The following is a 591-nucleotide window of genomic DNA, read 5'->3' as shown; positions in this document are numbered from 1 at the left end:
TACAGTATCCAGATATTGAATGTAAATGCTTTATAGAAATAGGCACAATTATCTAGATTCGATTTTTCAAATTTCCCTCTCATGAAAATGTTCTTTGGGCTAGGCGTCTCACCGATAGTAATTTTCGTGGTAAATTTCCACTGACAGAAGTTTTTCATTTTATCAAACATACAAATCTACAGAATAAATCTGATAGTAATAAAGAACAGACAATAGCATTTATAAGCAATTCCGTACCAGCTGCAACTTTCTGCAAATTTTTGAAGGCAAGAATTTCACACTGTATATCGTTTTAAGTCCTTTAGCGTCCCTTTAATCTGCTGACACGTTGGAATGTTCCAATATTACTCTCAGCACTTTTGAATAAATCTAATATTTAAAAATGTGTGTCCATTTTTTTTCACTTTTAGAGCGTGAGCCAACTCTTTAAGAAAATAACAAAATATAATTGCAGACATACCACATTTATAGAATGGCGGTCTCACAGTAATGGGAAAAGTTCTCAGCCATTATAAAGCAAAATAATTAGTTTGTGTGGTACTATTCATAAAGTCAAATAAAAGAATCAAAATAGTGGTCTCATTGTTAAAG

This window comes from Penaeus monodon, chromosome 31, assembly GCF_015228065.2.
Source record: "Penaeus monodon isolate SGIC_2016 chromosome 31, NSTDA_Pmon_1, whole genome shotgun sequence".
NCBI classification, from domain to species: domain Eukaryota; kingdom Metazoa; phylum Arthropoda; class Malacostraca; order Decapoda; family Penaeidae; genus Penaeus; species Penaeus monodon.
The sequence above is the reverse complement of the archived record's forward strand: the minus strand, read 5'-3'. Positions refer to the sequence as shown.